At 37.4% G+C, this 20,247-nt stretch overlaps 1 protein-coding gene across 1 annotated transcript in view; it reads right to left on the minus strand.

Annotated features, from left to right (window-relative positions):
- dock4b (dedicator of cytokinesis 4b) overlaps nucleotides 1–20,247 on the minus strand; it is a 279,898-nt gene that overhangs the window by 200,634 nt on the left and 59,017 nt on the right.

Here is a 20,247-nt window from a genome sequence, read left to right on the forward strand (position 1 = left end):
AAGGTATTTTTATTCAGCAGTATCCAAAATCTTCAAAGTTTTCTTGAATAATATTAAAGCTGCACCGTGATCTGGTGGACATAAACAGTATAATTGCCTGGAATGTTCCAAAGTGTGGCATTAACTTTACATTACAGGATTGCTTCATAAATACTTCCAGTGGGGTTTCCTGCTTGTCTTCATTGAGTTTAATGCAATACTGTGGAACATTACAGGCAAAGAGAGCAAGAGCTAGAGACAAACTTGCAAATGATGGACCATCTACGAGAAAAAAATTACATAAATGCACAAACATTGCACCCGTGTATGATTTTTTTTTTTGGAATACTGGTAGATTTTTTTGTATTGTAAAAACAGTAATGTGAAGCTGTGGTTGCGGATATGTAAACAAACAAATGAAGAGTCAGCGTAGGTGGACAAAAGTCTAAAGTGTATAAAATCTTTGGCACTCAAAACAACACATAACGGCCTTACGTAAATGCTTTGGCTCAACCGATTGTATAAACTTGAATCAATAGTGCGGACTGTATGAAATGATCTAGAAAGACACAAATTGCATTATGTGGTTCAGGTGCATGGTTATAGGAATCTAATCAGGGAGCCTTTTGAAATAATGCCTCAGAAGACCACCGATCGAAACACACACGAGTAATAAATAATGTGAGTAGAAGCATACAACATCTGTGTTTGACCCTCACAGTTTATAATCAAGATAATTCATATTGACAGCTCAGCCAACAGAGAAGCCACAAAACACAGGTGGTGGTTCAGTGGTGTAATAGAGTATGTAAGTAACACAGATAATGATATAAACCAGGTTGATTGCATTTACAGAAAATAAAAAATAACACAGATTATTTTATTGTTTTTGTCAGCAATATAACATGAAACAATTTACCACCTTTAAATACTAAAAAAATGTTGGCAAAGAGAAACCTTCATGTCCATCCTTTTCGCTGAAGAGTCATCAAAACAAGTGTCATTTGACGATGCTATATATTTCCACTTTCTCAGTATTCTTATTCAGCTGGTGCTCACAACTTCACAAAATGAATCTCAGTTCAACTTAACTAATCCCAAGATCTCACAATCCTTTTTGATATATTTGTACATACAGTAGTTTTCACTCAAACCAGCACTGTCAGATGTAAAATGACCCTTCTGCATCCCAAAACATAATATTCCAAATGGAGGAAAAGTTTAAAGTTTAGTTCAGCTGGACAATGCTCTGAAAATTGATTTTAAAAATATTTTCCAGATGGCTACCTTGGACCACTCTTGTACTATTTGATTCTGACAGTGACACACATGTCTGAATTGGGATTCTGTATTTGTATAATCTGAGGGATGGCTGGGTACCCCAGCTTCATTGAAGAAACATACACAATCAAACTACTGTATTTTTCAGACTATAAGTCACACTTTTATTCATGGTTTGGGTGGTCCTGTGACTTATATTCCGGTGCAACTTATATATTAAAATTTTCACAGTGACAGTCACGTCAGGGCGCTTTAGGCTTGTGTGTCAGTATCTGCTACTCCTGTTATTCCTGCATCATTGTCACTTCACTCTACTGCGCATGTCTACTGCAGAAAGAGCCACTGTCCTGCTGCAAGTAGTGAAACATGTAGCTGAAAATGGTAATCGAGCAGCAGAAAGAAAGTTTGGAGTGAGTGAGAAACTTGTGAGGGACTGGCGGAAAGCGGGGATGGAGAATGCAGCTTCATGGTAACCGAGAGGGTGCACTATGCAACTTTCCTGGAAGTCACTGGATGGATGGACAAAGCCTGGACTTCAGTGACAACCAAAACCAACCTGTTGGGATTCAGAAAGGCCGGAATAATTCTAACTGGAACTGATGCTGAATCTGACGACAGCTACGCAGAAGAGGAAGCGATGCTCCGTTTATCTCCGGAGGTCACAGAGTTGCTCAGAAGTGATGAGTGAGGATGGAGAATTCAATAGATTTAGTGATTTGGAGTGAGATGGAGAGTTAAAGAGAGGTAAAGTTGTCATGTTCTGTTGTTTGTGCTATAGTTATCTGAATAACTGTTCACGTGTTACTTTAACAGCCTGTTGTTTTCTATTCTCTTGTTTTTACTATAACTTGAATTTCAAGATGAAATGTCGGTTCCTTGTCTCTGATTTTATAAAATAAATTGCCCCCAAAAAGTGTGATTTATAGTCCAGTGTGATTAAATATGTTCTTTTCTTCTTCGTTACGAATTTTTTGGCTTCTGCGACTTATAGTCCGGAAAATACAGTACACAAGCTCCACCTAGTTATATTGCCAAACATGAAAAACAAACTATCCATCAGAGCTGTAGACAACTGCATCACACAGTTGGCAGCCTTTTCATGTATTCAAACCTCACATCTTCTGATGCACACACAATCACAAACATGTACACACACACACACACAGAGACACACACATGCAGACAAGAACTACTGCTTCACTGGAATTTAAGCTGTGAAAACCTGCTACAAGACACACACCTCTGGGAAGGATCAGTCTAAAAAAATAAAGCTTTTCATTTCATTTCTCGTCCTGCAGGCCTTGTCCAGTTTACCTGAACACAACCCAAACAGCTCTGAGACTGTCCCCCACTCGAGAGGGCTTACATTTAATCCTGACCAATTTAAACACACTTTGAGCTGCACCCAGAGACAGCAGTTCAAAGTCTGTGGACACAATGGTAAGTTTGAGGGCGCTGGACCAATAAATACAGCTACAGTACTGGGAAATGTTCCTATAGTTCTACAAGAGTAAGTGCTGTCCAAACAAAATTTCAACTCTGGCAATTAGCTAAGAATGTAAAACACACACACTTTTACTGTCTTAAAAATGTCTTCACAACTTTCAGAAGCCAGAGCGGAGTTTTGCCATAATGGTAAAGCCAAAAACTAGCATGGTGATGTGATCTTCCTGATCATCGGATAATGAAACACTTTATAATTAGATGCAGAACATAACACGGCGGTCTTATTTTGACCTCAAGAGTTGCTTAAATACAATATATCTGTACAGACAAGACACATTTTGCAGGATGGGGAGAAAATCTGGTGACGTTTAATGTAATAAAGTAAAAAAAAAATACTGCAACCATGTATGTATGTGTGTGTACAGTATGTATGTAGTTCCGAAATACATTTGAGTGTTGTATTAGTTAAGCAGGAGCAGGTAATTTTAGCTGATGACATTGATTTTAAAACAGAAATCGCAAATCTACTTGAAATCATAGAAAAAAACACAGCCCTACTATAGATACTATACACATGATAATATATAATAAACTGACTAAGAAACTAGAAAGATTTGGTAAGTTTTCAACAGAGCTGCAAAATTATCTTACAAGTCTTAAGAAAAAGGGAATGGCATTTTTGCTTGGCTTCCTCATCTCAATTATGACTGCGGCAATTAGCAAAGGGCGCAATTGCATAATGGTGTCTGCAAATTAGTGGAAAGATACTACACGCATGATAAAACACAACAAAAGGACTACGGAACTAGAAACATTTGGAACATTTTCAGTGGAGCCACAAAATTGTCTCCTCAACAACATCGAAGAAAGAAAAGAATTAAGATTGGATTTTTGTTCGGTTTCCGCATCTCAATAGCACAGCAGCTGTTTCTGTCAGGACATTTAATTTGCCATTTTCTTTCATTTTACTACAGCTACAGGAGTATAACATCTCGTTACCATGGCACCTGTCAGAAGATGGATATATTAGGCAACATGATTGGTTATACTGCCTATAAAGATTCACATAAGACTCTGTGAAAGCAGCATTAATCTACTTCACTTCTTGTACTCCTTTCAGCTCTAAACATTATTGTCCCTCTTGAAAATGTATTTGAGGATTAGTTTGTGAATTGTGCATAATAGGAGTAATTGGAGTGATGGCTGCTGGCGTCAGATGAGTGGTGATGAAGGAGGTGCTATAGATTCGTGCCTAAAGAGTGCACATAAAGCCTTATTATATCACTTCAATGCAAATGGATAACTGCTCAAAATGTGACTACGGAGCTCTCTTGATGGCTTGTGGTAAAAAGGGACTGTATAGGCAAGTCTGTGGTAAAATAAAATGACATAACTTGCCAAAAAATAATAAGAAAAAACCCAAAAATATCAACAATCTGTCTGAAAGAAGAATTCAGTTTAAACATTAGGGCTGGGTATCATCAATAAGTTGCCGATATGATACATACCTCGATACATAGGCCACGATACAATATATATTTCAAAACATTGAGCTGACAGTTCGATATGATATATTTCAAATTGATTCGATACAGTTCAACAAAAAATAAAGGCTAAATAATGGCTGTGATACTAAAAGTTTTTTGTTAAAACACTTCTTGTGCAAAGTTCATATGAAACACGCCTATTTTAATCATCAAAACTGTGACTATGTCAAATGTGTCACATAAATGAGTTTCCTTCCTCTAAACAAGAAACAAAACTGTAGCACTGTAACAAAATAATTGAGTAAAATATACCAAAAAAATACTCTTGGCGATATATTGATACAACAACCCATGATATTGATACTGTATCATCAAATTTAACAAAATGATATCGATACTTAAATATTTTTGAACACCCCTATTAAACAAACAGGTTTTGTGTTAAAACATGAAAATAGCATAATGTGGGCCTTTTAACTTTTGACAGAAGACTGAAATATGGCCTGACAAACTAAGAATTACATGGACTTCAGAACATGTTTGCAGTAGTCTAAATTACAGGTACAACAACAGTTTTCAGGACTATTTTGTAAGGACATTCTAGTATCTAATCTAGTAACCAAATCTAGCATGCTAACTGCGCAATTCCTGAGTCTCGGACAGTAAAACTCTTCATAATTCGATGTGGGCGGTACACAGCGAAATTATTTTGACCTCAAGAGCTGCTTATTAGGGATGTAACAATAACCGAAATATCGGGATATCGTATCATCATAAGTCTCACAATAATATCGCGTCGACTGTCACAATATATCAAATTACAAGTTCCTTTGCTTAAATGCAAGATTTTATTGTAGCAACAGCTTACGAACATCGGAAACTACATATCCCATGATTCATTTCAGTGCAGACAACATAAAGAAATATTTTTTTTACTTGAATTCTTAGGGTTATGACGGAAATAATTCACATCAAAATCTTGTCAAGGTATTTTAAAAGCAAAAAAAAGTGTCCCATCTACAATTACAACAGCCTCTTCAAAATATCGCAATAAATATCGTACTGTGAGATGCAGATCGTGATAATATCGTACCGTGAGATTTGTATATCATTACATCCCTTTTGCTTATACAATTTATCTGTATTTGGGCAAGACAGAACATTTTGTAAACCGAGAAGCTAAAGCTGCATTTTATAAAATTACCTTAGTCCATTTACTACTTTGAATAGCGGCTGTTCTTTTCAAGCCTCAGATGTTATATAAAAATAACAGTTTGATTTTCCGCATTGGTAAAACGCATTAGGTCATTCAGAATAAAGAACTGCGCTGACATTTACTTTTGTCTCTTTACGCTGCATTTAAAACCTTTTTAAACAGAAAGAGAAAAGCCGGTACGTCAAGTGAAGGTTACAGAGAACAGCGATTCACGGGTTGCCCTAATCTGCACTCGAACGCACCATAGACAAAGAACGAGCTGTTATGTTCTTATATGAAAGTGAAGTAGCCATTTATACTGCACAGTTATCCATACGCCCGCGCTTTCAAGTTGACATTGAAATGAAGTCTGCTGATGCCATCACACAGGAGCTTGACACTGCAGGCTGACGGCAATGCTGCGCTCAGTCCGCATGTTAAGTAAAGCCTTCTCCAACCTCTTGTTATCCTCCTCCCAGATGCAAAAAAAAAAAAAAAAAAAAAAAAAATCCTTGCTAGGGATTTGTCACAAGCACACATCTGACTTGGTAATTCACTCGACGCCAAACATGGAAACTGCACAACACAGACACTTGGATTCACACTCGCCAAGAACAAGTAATCAGAGCAAACACAATTTCAAAAAGTGAATAATGAATTAATTATCTCTGTGACTTTCCCAGCTGCAAAAACATTATCCAAAACTAGTTGGATCATTTGGGAATAATATCTTGTAGTCTATTTTCTGACAAGGATTGTGATTAGGTTCTCAAGTTTGGCAACATTTTTAAATAAAGATACTGCGGGATGATACGGCAAACAATCATGCTTTTTTCCCCCTATTCATCCATCTATTGTTTTAAGAGTGGATACGTGCTGAGTCACTCCCCATTCAGAGCGCTATCTCAACACAACATCAAGCTAATGAAACTACTGCACATCGCATCAGGTTTGTGAAGTTGTAGTGTATTGTTTTGTATCATGCTTTTGTATATTTATGGAAAATTGCTGTGTGGGAGAATAGATGACATAGGCTTCTGGGCTGAGCTTTTAAAAAAAAAAAACTCAAACATGCATGGATGACATCTAAAACCTCTTTTGTTATCATTGTGGTATCGAGTATAGAGTCTATTCTTGACACTACTGCACATCAGATTAGGTTTGCAAAGTTGTTGTGTACAGTTTTGTATCATGCTTTTGTATATTTATGGTGAATTGTTGTGTGGGAGCATGGGTGACGTTAGCCAGGCTGGTGCCACCTAGTGCCGCCGCTCAATTTCATTTCTCTCCAGCGAAGGTCAGGAATCGGAATACACTAGGCGGTTTGCAAGAACCCCGGAAGTTGCCGACCGTGCTGTGAAGCCATGACGTCAAACACAAGCGCACATCACGACCAAATAGCAGCGATTGGTTAAATAAAAAAGTACTCGTCTACCGTGGAGCGATTGAATCCTAATGCTGCAAGGTCAGACAGTTTCCACGAAGTGAAATCGGTTCATAAATCAGGCTAGGGTGACCTAGGCTTGTGGGCTGATCTTTGGATAGGACCTTCTGCTACCCCTAAGGAGAGTTTGAATGCGGCCCAGGAGAGATCACTAGATTACTCAAACATGCATGAATAACATATAAAACTCTTCAGGCATGTTTTTGATGAGAGAATAACGTTATAACATGACAGAAAGCTCAATTTTACATAATATCCCATCTTTAAACATGTTTTTCAATGTTGATTTCATGAGCATTTTAATCAAGCGTTTTAATCAGTGCCACACAAACAGTTCCACATTTCTTCCTCCAAAGTTTGAACTCTGCTCCAAACCCCAAGCTTTTACTGACAGAAGATTGGCTGTGGACCTGTTGATTACAAAAACAAGACAAGCGGATCATTGGCAATTAGAAATGATTGGATCTCAGTTGAAAATTCCGTTATTTGCCCTGCCAGTTTGTATATTTATAAAGCACAAGTTCGCTATCTTTGGTATGAGACATTTATTTTGCAGAGGACTTAAAGGGCCCATATTAGATTATTTTCTGATCTACGTTATAATGTTAAAATGTGTTATGTTATGTTATAATGTGGTTTCCTCATCACAGACGTACCTGGAGTTTTGTTCTGTTACATTCACACATGTTTAAAAGGAATTCTTGCTTATTTAGGCTGAGTTCTTCTCTCAAATAAAACAATCAAACCACAAAGTCAGGAAACATGAGTGAATGAAACAAAACACAACTTCAGGTATGTTACTGAGAAGATAACAACATTCCAACGTGACTAAACGCTCATAAGAGTCAATTCCATCTAATACAGGGCCTTTAAATTCCCAAAAAGCGACAACAATTATGAAGTCTACAACCATCTAACCGCAGTTTTTCACTGTACTCACTGTCAAAACTGTTTACTGTCTTATCTGGAGCATTTCCAAATGATAACATCATAAAGGAATTAGATGTTTTGGTCCATGGTTTTGGGAAATTAATTCTCCTAAAAATTCCAATCATTTCAATGGTACCACACACTGACGCTGCAGCCAAGTGGAAAAAAACAGGCATGCAAAAACGAAACAGGGAAATCCTATAATCAGCCTAATACAACATTTTTTGGATACACTAGCTACACTCACAGACTAAACAGCACTGGTGAATAATAACTTTAGGCTTCACTGGCCAAGCATGCAGCCATTAAAAGCAAACTCATCCTCTCTGACACAAACAGAGACTTATGCTGTGTGATACTGGCCCAGCAGGGTTCAGCAGGGGCATATTTCAATTTAACCACATTACTTAACTCAAACGAGAAACTTTCAACCGGAATGGCAAAGCTGAGGTACATAAAGTAAAATAAATAAATTACAAAATTTCAGAAAAAGCTAATTAGTTGTAGCATGGCAAGTGGCATCAAACTGGGCATAAAGGTTGCCAAAAGTATCGGAAATTAGCCACTAATGATCAAAACTAAAACTAGTATCAAAACTAGATAATCATTTGAGCAGGTATTGATACTAAAAGACATTACAGGACAGAAATGAACCTTTAATATAAGACCATAGTAGACACCACTGTGGACTAGTATGGACCAGGACTACCAGGACAACTATACAAATATAACACTACACGGTCATATAAAAGTAAGTAATATGATTTAATGTTGAAAATCACATTAAATTATGTAAATAAAGACAGATTTTTTGTTAACTTATCATAATGGTATGAAAATCTGTATTGAGTATTATGAGTCTGAAATATTAGTAACCTTTCATAGTTCAAGTTGCTTTTTGTACAGGGTCAGAACTAAAAAAAAAAAAAAAGCAAAATATACCTACAGTGAAGTCTAAAGCTTCTAAAATAGACTAAATGAGTTTTTTAATTTTGCTGATTAGTGTCCAGTGCTACACTCTAGCCCGAGTTAGGGGTGGGCGATACTGGCAAAAATTAATCTCTCAATGTTTTTGGCAATCCATAAGAAATATGCAAAAATGTATCTTTAAATTTCTGATGCTTAAGAATCAGACAAATGTGAAAATATAACAAAATGACCATCAAAAGTGGAGAAATATCACTGTTTACACGCTTGTTTGAAAGAGTACGATATAAGTCTATTACATTTATTTTATTTTTAATCAGCATTTTGAGATACAGTATATATAGATTTATGATCTGTGATTAGTACATGCTCGATATTTACTTTTTAGCTTTAGTGACAGCATTAAAAGTCTCATATTACGCCATTTTCTGATCTATGTTATAATGTTGTTTCCTCATCACGAGAATACCTGGTTTGACACACAAAACCTGCATATTTAGGCTGAGTTCTTCTCTCAAACAGAAAACACTCTTGTCATGTGGTAACAAAGGGATTGCTCCACTGCATTTTTAAACTCCCTACAGCTTCACTAGAATCATTTGGATGATTTCACCGCTGGAACAAGAGTCAATTTTGCGTAATATAGGACCCTTAAGTTCCTTGTAATGGCAAATAACTATAAATATGTAACAGCGCAGCCCTCAGTGAAAGTGTGGCTGTCTGAAGGTAAACAGGAGCGAATGGAGAGTGACAGGTTTAACAGCAGAGGAGCAGGGAGCAGATTTGGGCTGAATTAGAATCCTCAGGAGGCAGAGAGACGTGACGCTAATGTAGACTGTCACCAGAGCTTCAGTGGGACGAAGGGGCAACTCTCATCTTCATCACACAGAGGAAGTGGAGGAGGAGGAAGAGTGAAGGGACAGCAGGGTGGGAAAAGACTTCGAGAAGTGAGGAGACTGCAAATAAAGCCTATATAAGGATGCAAGAGATGTTTTTGTTCAAAGAAATATAGACTTTAAAAATCTAAACTTTTCAGGCAGTGAACCATGATAAATATTTTAATGGTCGATAAAAGCATTTTCTGTTTTAAAAGAATGCACAAATCATTAACACATCACTACTTTGGGCAATGTTTTAAAAGCTAGAGTTTTTTAGTCATATACTTTGCAGTGATATCACGCTGGGGGTGTTCTACATATAACTCTAATGGCGCAATGTTCAGCAGTTACCATGAAGACACAATGCACACATTAGCAAACACAGTCCAAAAAGCTTTTAGACTGTCTGAAAACACAAGAAAAAATACAAAATGGATGTAAACAGGACATTTTCAAGAGCCTGTGATCAATGCAACCGTTCATGGTCCTATTAAGGTGTTTGATTTAACAAAAAGGTGACAGCCATTTTGGTAGGCAAAAAGCGTCCGTATCAACAAGTCAAAATGAACAGTCAACATCAACATCATCAACAGTTATCGGCAAGTTTTACCTTTTAAAAGTAACGTTTTTGATCCTCAACATTCAGTGACTTCGAGGAAGAAGTCGTGTCAAAACAAATAAATGCAAAACCTACTTCAAAATAAGACGAGTTATCTCATGACAGACATACGCAGCGCAACTGTCAACAAAAACAAGCACCCCTCACTTTTTGACTTTTTGCCTACCATCCACTGAGCATGTGCGGAAAAGCTGGAAGTAAACAAAAATAACGTAATTGTATATGTGACAGATTTGTTTAAGCGCTCATATCAGATCAATTGTTGCAGTTCCAACCAAGTCAGTTCTTGGTCAGATTGTATTAAAATAAAGCTCAGATTAAGTGTAACTTGAATAACAGAGCTTTTAACAGAGTAGTGCTTTCAGTTAGCTTCACACCCCCAGGAAATGTTGATGGCATCAGCTGCAAAGTATCAATACGCTTCACCTATCCACCTGTTCAAATTCAAATTCACATTAATTTAGCTGCATTGTGTAAAGAATTAGCATATATAATCTTACCCATAGTGTGAATCTCTGAAAACCAAATTATGTAATGTCTGCGTTCAGTTCCTAAGGCATGTATGAGATTTGTCTATAGCGAAGAAGTCGTTTTTGAAGTGAGCAAATATAGACTTGAGTGACTTTGACAAGGCCAAATTGGTGTAGCCCGACAGCCGGGTCAAAAGGTCTGTACCCCGCAGCTGTGACATCTGTAGAGGCAGGAGTGTGTAACCTTCTCTTCACATGTTTTCATAAAATAAATAAATAAGTAAAAATGTGTCACTGACTGTACTAAATAAAGTGTGCCCTTTTGAGGTAGCAACTGCTCTGAAGTGTCCGCTACCCACTTGTCTCCATGGAGATGCTATTGCTTTGTCGAATGTTCCATGGTATGACATTAAATATATCCATTAGGGATGGGCATGATTAATCGATTAATCAATAATTGATCATTAAGAATTTCATTGATTACGTTCATTTTAATCGACAAACCGAATGTAGGTTGCTGTGCGTAGCGTGACCAAACAGGGGTCCGTACATGTAGCTCTTTGCACTCAGAAGGAGCGAGCAAACACAAACAGTCGGTCAGTCTGCAACGCAAATGCGTATTTAACGATGATTTGTACAAGAAATTCCACGCTTTCCGTTGCGTTCGGGACAAGTGGGAGTCCTTGTGCAGTGTACAAAGCAGCACATATGTTTCGGTGTCCAGTGGGAAAAAGTTTTGCCAGGTGAGAGTTGAGCAATGTCAATAACGAGTCCCCACCTCCCACCTCCCGTACGGTGTCCTGGTTTTGACAAACGCAAATATGGTCACACTAACCTGTATTCCACTGAGTCATGTCTTTTAATCCAACAGAAGTTGACCGCATCAACGCACAAGAGCTGTAGTTTTATCTTCGCTGAGTTTATGCAAATTAGCGATGCGGTTTTAAGTTTCGTTTTTGTGAGAGTTGCGCAAAACTGCATTAAACACATTATAATCTCAAACGGATTGATGTGGCTCTAGAGTCGTTACGGTTTATATGTCGTAAAGTTGAATTTATGTATGCAGGTTAGTAGTGCAGATAGTAATAATAATGATCATTTTGATCATTTTATTTTGTTAATGATTAATCGATAATCGATCGTTAATTCTTCCGACAATCGATGAAGAAAATTTCATCGAATGCCCATCCCTAATATCCATCTAGCATTTATTAGGGGTCTTTCTATTAGGGCTAGGTATCATTAAGAATGCCGATACGATACATATCTTGATACATAGGCCACGATATAATACATACCTCAATACAAAGGCCATGATACGATGCATATCTTGATACATAGGTCATGATACGATACATACCTCGATACATAGGTCATGATACGATACATATCTCGATACATAGGCCATGATACGATACATACCTCGATACATAGGTCATGATACGATACATATTTCAATACATAGGCCATGATATAATACATATCTCGATACATAGGCCATGATACGATACATATCTCGATACGTGGGCCATGATACGATACATATCTCAATACATAGGCCACGATACGATACATACATCTTGATACATACAGTGCACTTTTGATTCGATATGATATATTTCAAATCGATTCAATACGGTTCAATAAAAACAATGCTAAATCATGGCTGTGATACTAAAAGTCTTTGTTAAACCACTTCTTGTGCAAAGTGAATATGAAACATGCCCATTTTAATCCTCAAAACAGTGAAAATGTCAAATGTGTCACATAAACTAATCTTCCTCTAAACAAGCAACAAAACTGTAGCGCAGTAACAAAATAATTTAGTAAAATATACCAAAAAATACTCTTGGTGATATATTGATACAGAAGCCCATGATATCGATACTGTATTTTTGCACACCCCTAGTTTCTATTGCTCAAAAATGCAATAATTCCGAGTCTTGATGAGCTTCATTTGACTGGAGCCTAACTCTATGGGTGACGTCACACTCTCTTAATCCACTTCTTCAAGTCTGGATAAGAATTGCATACAGCCTCTAGACAGCAACAAAGTAAACTATATTTAACTATTTTAAACAAGCAAATTCCAAAATGATATGATCCGAGTACAAAAACTTAAAATTATCGGCACCTCAACCCTGCGGTAAACAATTTCAGAGCAGGTGCAGGTACATTTGCTTTGACCATGAGCTGCTTTCAGACTAATATTATTACATTCAGTTCCACCTTAGGACCCAATTTGACCTGTCAAACCTGTCACACATAATATCCTTCCTGTTCTACAACACACGCACCAGCGCTTCCCATGTTAAGAGCCACATCCACACCACAACCACAACCGAACAATCAGGAGCAAGGTCGACAAAGACTGCAATCTGCCTCACCTTGGGTTCAAAGTCAATGTGTGAATTATTAAAGAGATTAGATTCACTCATCAATAATACAAAAAAATCATTACGCAGAGGAAGCAGCCAGGAATGTGACCAAATACATTTTAATCAAGGTTAATATCAATTTAGTCAGTGACAGTTTGAAATAAGAGTCAGAGGTTGAATTAGCTGTACTTAATATCGGCGATTCATCATAGTTATCTCAGTCCTTATGTAACGTGACAAGCAGATTTTACAACGAGACCAGATTTGACAATGTTATGTTTAATATGATAGAAAAACTAGTTTAAATACTAGATTTAAAATCAACTATTCTTCAATTATATGAGTATAAGTAGTAACAGTAGTAGTCACAATAGTGGTTGCAGTTGTAGTAGTCATAGTATTGGCAGTAGTTGTAATAGCAGTAGTTTTAATAGTACTAGCAGTAGTAGTAGTAGTAGTAGTGGTAGTACTAGCAGTAGCAGTAGCAGTAGTAGTAGTAGCAGTAATGGTGGCAGTAGAAGTAGTCATAGTAGCAGTAGAAGTAGTAGCAGTGACAGTGGCAGTAGTCCTAGCGGTAGTAGTAGTAGCAGTAGTACTAGTAGTAGTCCTACCAATAGTAGTGGTACTAGTAGTAGTAGTGGTAGTAGCAGCAGCAGCAGCAGCAGCAGCAGCAGCAGTAGCAGTAGTAGTAGTAGTAGTAGTAGAAGTAACTGTTGTAGCTGCAGCAGTAGCAGTGGTTAAAATATTATTCTCATTTAACTATGGTGGCAGAGGTGATAATTTTTTGATAACGATTTAATCATTGTTCAACTTTTAGGTTATGAGCCAGTCTTTATTTTACAGAACATTCATATTTTGTGTGATACTTGAAGCTATATTTTGTCAAAATAGTCCACGACTAGTCTTTCCTATTAATTGAAAACCCTGTACTCCACAAACAGTTCCTTAGAAACTTCCACCGCTCTCTAAGTATTTAGCATGCAGTCTCCATCCTTGAGCCATCCATCACAACTAGAAGGTGCTCTACATCTTGCTGAATAAGACCTTGTCCCTGGAAAGCCCACAGTGCCACAGATTAGGCAAATATCTGTGTCTGAGGCTGCCACAAGAAGCCAGCTCCTGTCATCCCATGTTACACTGGGTTTCCTCCTAACTATCTTTAAGCTCCTTAGAAAAGCAAACACCCTGGGGCCCTGTGAAAAACACATCTGAGTCCGCCTTCGTCCCAAATACCAGCTTATTCAAATGCACCGAGGTACCTGAAGTCAGTGATCAAAGTTAGATATGCTATTGCTTCGACATTTCACATTTACAGCATTTGTAGTCAGCCAGGTGCTTCTTAAAATAAACTATATTGGAATTTTTACCAAACTACAACCTCTCAAATAAGTATTCTAAGATGAAAAAGTAGGCTATATTATAAAAATCTCATGAAATTAATTTGCTTCATCACTATAATCAAACCCCTGTAAAAAATCATGTCTGGTGTCATTATAGATATTTGGTTACTCAAATACTCGTTTTGGAATGGAAGTGGTATCGGTGCATCCCTAGTTATCGTGTATTTGACTGGTTCAACTACTCATTTATTCTGCAAATAATGACATTCAGTCCACAAAGCCATGCTATTAATCCAGTTTGAGGTGTTCTTTAAAAGTAAAAATGCGAGATAGTTCTGAAGTATGTATCTATCCATGTATCTGAAGTATTGCACCACATTTCACAAATAATAATAACACAGTTTTGACTTGTAGCTAAACTAGAAGTGCAGTGCTCTGATCTTTTGAACACTTAAGAGTCTCAAAGCAAGTCATTTTACTGTAGACAGGAAACAGCTGATGTGATCACACTTACAACTTTATATCCAGTGGTTCACAGACATATCCCACTGCAGTCTTTGTGATTGGAGATTTTAAGTCTCATAAGTTTCTCCTTGTGTCTGTGGTGTGCGCTTTTTGACACATTTAAAAATCGTTTAAGACCAAAAAAGGGTGTGGTGGCCTTTAGCAACTATAATGTTAACAAGGGCAAAAATCTGTCAAAATTGCACAGTATGATTTGTGTTTTATTATAACAATAGTGCAATTTAGACATATTGTAACACCTATATAGTGTTCAATGATAGTTTAAACTGACACAAAGTGCCAATTAACTGATGTAAAACTATGATAAGCACTCACCACGGGCACTATCCCACCAAATGAAGCAATAATTAGAAAAAGATGAAAACCTGTCATATTCACTTTAAATTTGAAAACATTAGGCATTTTTATTTTTGCCCCTGTAGCACTTGCTGGCATTTTGTATTAAATAACAAGCCAAATTTCCGCTCAAACGCGTGTTAATGTGCTTTGTAGGCTCATTAGCTCTGCCCTTTCTTCTTCCTGATTGATCTGACAATGATTCCCGCAGATAATCCCCTCCCACGTTAATTAAAGGCATTTATATCATTAATATGATAATGTAACCGAGCGGCAACTGGTGGGGCTCGGTTGGTTTCCATTACGCCAGATGCGGAGGTCATGAATATTACATTTGGTTTAACGCTAACATACATGTGAACCTCAGGACCTACGCCAGCGTGTTTTTAGGGATGCTCAATTATTTAAGAGTTTATTAACTCGTAAAGAGAATGTCCTAGCATGAATGTCAGGCTGGGCAATATGACAAACCAGATCCGTGGAGAGGTGGCCCTGTTTATAATAAGAATGCATGTTTTTCAAGGGATTTCTCCGCAACAAAAAAACCTGGAAAAGAATTATTAACTCGCTTCATACTTGGTGATGCTCAGCCCGCACACCCACACTACTTTCTAACAAGGCAATGTGGGTTAAGTGTCTTGCCTAAGGACACAGTGACAGATCCAAAGAGACAGATAAGTTAGAAAAGTTCCATACTGCACCTTTAAGGGGGGTATAGATTTGTCTGGGAAGTTCCATGGAGAAAGATGAGTTTTATGCCATACTGTGGAATATTAGATGAAGGGGCATTTCCATAGAAACAAGCAGGCTAAATATGAGTCAGGTTTGTGGAGGTTCAAGCCCACTCAGAGGGCTGTTTACATGAGAATGCTTGTGGGTAAAAACAACAAAATATTTTATCAGAAGTGCCTTTCGTTTAGACGGGGATGGCGTTTTTGGGGCTTAAAAATGCAAAAATCTGAAACCACCCTCCAGAGTGAAAAAGTTGAATACGCTCCACCGTAGTGTTTCCGTCTACACTGTCCAAAATGCAAAACTCTGGTCAGGTCTGCTCACATCACGTATGTATTTACATCACATACATACAGTTCACAGAAACAAACATGTCAGATCATTTCCATGTGTCAGCAAACTGCTCTGGCAGCGCTAATAAACTTACAGGAGGCATCCCACCAAATGTACAGAATATGCATGGATACTATTAGTGAACAGAGAAGGATCTGCAATTACCTCTGTCAAATTCTGGATGCACCAGTTCGTCACTTTGTGTCTTCTGTTCAGACCGTCATCATATAAACGTAGCCACAGTAAGCACATTTTTCAGCAATAAACCAAAATAGTTTACTTTTTGCTAAAAGGTTACACACTGTGGTTTTAACAAAGTGAGCAATTATAGGAACAATAAATCAGTACACTTCAGCCTGAAAGTTCATAGCATTACCATTACCATTTTGGTTTATTATTAGCAGACGAACCCACGTTCAAGCAAGATAAAACTGGTACATTTCATTCAGTGGAATCATAAATAAGTAAAACCCAAGGCACCACAAGCTCCTATTAAACTCCCCAAATGGCTGTTCTCCAATAATAAACACTACACTGTAATAACTCTTACGCACATGGTCCAAACCAAAAGTGCTTTTAATTCCAGCTATGTGACTACGGCATTCCTTATTCAACCAAAACTAGCACAATTACAATCTGCGTTAGGCCTAGCCAAAGACGCTGTGGCAATAATCAAAGGCACGGAGCGTTTATCTTTCTTTGCAGCGCAGTAAAAGCAGTTAAAATTCTTTGTCGTCTTGCCAAAGTGCTACCACCAACCCACCACCTCATGGGAATTACTCAGAGATCTTGTAAACCAAAAATGCAACCACAAAAATCAGGTTTATTCTTATACAAAGCCAAACAGAAGGGTGGAGGAGAGCCACATTAAGTCAGTGTGTGCCCAGGCTGTGGAAGAAGCGATTTCGTGTGTAGCTGGGAATCATGAATTTTAAAGTAAGGGGCTAGAAAGGTCGAGGAGACGAGATGAAAGGCTACAGCTGTTTGCTCAAGAGCATTTACTTTTGAATACATTTTACATTTTGCATTATATTTTACATTTATGTGTTAAGAGTATTACAGTTTTTGTCTAGTCTGTCCAGTTCAAAATGAAAACTCTTGGTAAATGAGTTTACAGTAGGTCTGTCACGATTTTGAAGCATGATATATCATTACAGAGAAATATTGTAATAAACTTAAATGCTGAAACTACTTTATTCCACTGACAGAAAGCAGGATAATCCCAGTAAATCATTTGTAAATATACAGTATCATTAAAAGGCTGCAACAAGCTGCAACAAATGAATATCAGACATCTACAGCTCTTACATTACTGCATAAAAATGGCAAAAAATCTCGCCACTATTGCAAAAAAACGGTAAACATGATAAATATTGAGCCTCAAAAATTATTGTTCCAGTTTCATACACTGAACGATAAATCAAGTATAGTAATTATAATGACAGACCTATTTACAAATGACTAGAAAATGCCTAATAATTCTCAGGAAAATATATTACACTAGTATAGTAGGTCTAGGTGTAAAACAGACAAAACTGAAACATCAGTCTGTCGGAGAATATAACCATCCAGTGACAATATTGCTTGAAAACCATGTGGAACCATCTACCCATGACTACCCCAGACAATTGTTTTTCTGTCATGGTTGAGCATCACGGTGAGCGAAGGGACTAACTGGGTAATGCTAACAGTTCATTCTGACACATTCTTCACAAACAGGGTGCAGTTTTACAGAGCCTGGAGACTAAACCAGCTCCTGTGAACTTTAGTATGAGCAGAAGTGGAAAAAGTACTGAAAAATTTAAAGTAAGTAAAATGATAGTGACTTTGCTTAATTCCTACTCAAGTAAAAGTAAAAGTAACCAACTAAAAATCTGGTATTGGCAATTTAAAATGTAATTTGAGTAAAAGTTACATAGTTACTAAACCAGGACTAAAGAGCGAAGTATAGTTCTGCTTCGACTCAACGCACTCTGCCGCCGTCGCCTTTTTCCCATCGTTTTTGATTTATGGATCTGCGTCGAGGTCTATGCGCTGCAAAGTAATTCACCACCGCTGGGAGGCAAGGATTTAAACTGCCGTTCGTGTAAAATACATGTGGTTTTAAGTTTGGTTTCTGTAAAATGTAAACAAATGTGCGCAAAGCTGAATTAGGTGATTTAACATATTTAACACAAAGTTATGGGTGCACGGTGATCGGACATTACATTTATTTATGATTAAATATGGCGTATTTGAATTAAATGTGACGTATTTTTTCACATTTCATTTTTTTTTCTCTATCAGTCTGATTTTACAGAGTAACGAGGGTGAGTTCCAATATAATGAAGTAATGCTTGGGTCAAAATGTATATGAGTAAAAGTAAAATTACCTATTTCAAAAACTACAACAAATTACTCATAAAAACAACTCAATTTTAGACCATGAGTAGATGTAATTCGTTACTTTCCACACTTGAGTTTGGGATACATCTTTAGACAGCAGTGTATTAGTTAATGAAAGATACTGAAACTACACTGCATCAGGTTTGTGAAGTTGTGTTATTTTATATCACACTTTTGTATATTTATGGAGAATTGTCGTGCTGTTTCATGGGTGAAGTAAGCTTGTGGGCTGAGCATTGGACAGAATCTTAATTTTAACTGTATGGAGGGTTCGAATAGTGCCCAAGAGAGATCGCTAGATGACCGAAACAAGGATGAACGACATCTAAAACCTCTTCAGACACGTTTTTGATGAGGGAAGAACTTTATAACATTGTAGAAAGCTCCATAAAAGACTTGATTTAACATAATACTCCCTCTTAAATAATAGAAAATGTATTATATTGATTAAAACAATAACTTCTTGGCTAATCTCTTTTGTATATTAGGAGGTATAGGGATTGTGAATGGTATACAGAGCCTATTGGACTCACCTTGGCATTCCCATACACACACACACACACACACGTACAAAGAAAGCAGTGACGTGTGATAGGCAGAGCAGACAAAAGCCAGGGAGGCAGGATCAGCCAGGGGGAACCGCTTTCAATTTGTCCTGTGTATAGCCCGATCGCAGGTTTCATTCTCCAGCCTTTGTGCATTTGGAGATAGCGCAGCTCACCTGGTCACAAAAAAACCACAACAATGAAAAGCCTTCGCCCAAATACTCTTGAAGGAGAGACTTTCAAAGCAAAGAGTGGAGGTGAGAGGAATGTTATTACGTTTTTTTTTTTTTCCACCAAGAAGTTATATATATCACAGAAAAGTGCCGCTCAAAGTTCTTCGTGATTTCAGGGCGGTCGCAGTGTGAAATGAATACAGAGGGAGAGTCACAGAGCACCAGAAAGAGGCATTCAAGGTGTCACCGAAATCACAATATATAAAATGTAATAAAAAGTGACAGGCAGTGATTTTGGGACATGGTTTTCAGTGAGTTTGAGGGACAACATCTCTTTACTGAACAGTTTTAAATGTGCAATAACGTTTCCAGTGGAGGATCCGCCACTAGGGCTGCAGCTGACGAAAGAAATTCTTGGTTGACTTGGTCTCCTTCTGATTAATTGAAAGGGGGTCTGGCAAAAGCTCTCAAAACTACTATGTATCTGCGCTCACAAGACTGCAACTGTACAGGGGTTCATGCAAAAACAACTATACTAAGATTACTATACTAAGTACTAAGAAACAACGAATTTACAAAAACAAATCATGAGTTTAAGATGCCTTTTTATGTATAAATACGAAAACATACCAACTCACTTTCTCATTAAATTCTCCTTTCTGCTGTTGTCTCATATAAATCTTTATAATCTAAATCAAAATGATTAGTCAACTATTACAAATTTTGGTTGCCTCAGAAACTATCGACTAAAGAACCACAGCCCTGTCCACCACATGCTTGTTTGCACAGAGATGTTATTGCTTTGATAAATTATAGGTCAGAGTTGTTGAGAGTTCAGTGCATT

Source organism: Boleophthalmus pectinirostris, unplaced genomic scaffold, assembly GCF_026225935.1.
Source record: "Boleophthalmus pectinirostris isolate CB_2022bp ecotype Guang Dong unplaced genomic scaffold, ASM2622593v1 HiC_scaffold_18, whole genome shotgun sequence".
NCBI classification, from domain to species: Eukaryota; Metazoa; Chordata; class Actinopteri; order Gobiiformes; family Gobiidae; genus Boleophthalmus; species Boleophthalmus pectinirostris.